General features: G+C 55.9%; 1 protein-coding gene across 1 annotated transcript in view; it reads right to left on the reverse strand.

Moving 5' to 3' along the window:
- The window catches only part of MOB3A (MOB kinase activator 3A), a 25,246-nt gene that overhangs the window by 12,269 nt on the left and 12,169 nt on the right, over positions 1-808 (reverse strand). Inside the window, exon 3 of the mRNA XM_011964044.1 lies at positions 232-387. The gene's annotated coding sequence lies outside the window, so the exon portion shown is untranslated. The remainder of the gene's footprint in view (positions 1-231; positions 388-808) is intronic.

Below are 808 nucleotides of genomic sequence, written 5' to 3' on the forward strand. Positions count from 1 at the left end.
AAATTCCTGGCCTCAAGCAATCCTCCGGCCTCAGCCTCCCGAAGTGCTGGGATTACAGACAGGAGCCACTGTGCCCGGCCTAAGCAAACCGTTTTCTATCAGGAACAAACACAGGCTCCTTGGCGAAGGGGTGATCGGCCACAGAAAGGGGTTTTTTCCGAAGAAAGGCCAGGACGGCCTCAAGACCCTGCCTCCCACCCTCGTTGTCCCCTGAGGCTGGGGGCTGGTTACCGTGTCTGGGGCTCCCTCTGCTCTGCTCTTCTCAGATTTCTCCAGGGACAGTGTGGGGAAGACAAGGCAGGAATCAGCTCTCAGAATTCCACACCAAGGCCTTCTCGGCTCCCCTGGTCTTCCCACGGACGAGACACAAGTGATCCTTGGAAACTTCTAGAGAAATGAAAGGTGAGATGACAAATTCCCCTGCTGCAACACTTTAAAAAAAAAAAAAAAAAAAACACACAGTTTCTCTAAGCAACCAACTGGTATGACCCCTCCCCCGCCAAGGTGCAGCAGCTCACAGACCAGTCACCCACTTCCTTCCGGAGGTTTCCACATCCTGTCACTGCCTCGGGGACTGCCGCCCCAGAGCACAGGAGGCGCCTGAGAGACAAGCCCTGAGCGGAGACGTCAGTTCCCTGTGTTCTAGGTCAGTGCACAACACTGGCTCCCGGCCTGGCAGCCCTGATACTTGGCTGGAAGATGCTCCCAGTCCAGAATCTGTCCTGTTAAAAAAGGCAGCGTCGGCTGGGTGCAGTGGCTCATGCCTGTAATCCCAGCACTTTGGGAGGCTGAGGAGGGCGGATCACGA

This window comes from Colobus angolensis, unplaced genomic scaffold (genome assembly GCF_000951035.1).
Source record: "Colobus angolensis palliatus isolate OR3802 unplaced genomic scaffold, Cang.pa_1.0 Scaffold64, whole genome shotgun sequence".
NCBI classification, from domain to species: domain Eukaryota; kingdom Metazoa; phylum Chordata; class Mammalia; order Primates; family Cercopithecidae; genus Colobus; species Colobus angolensis.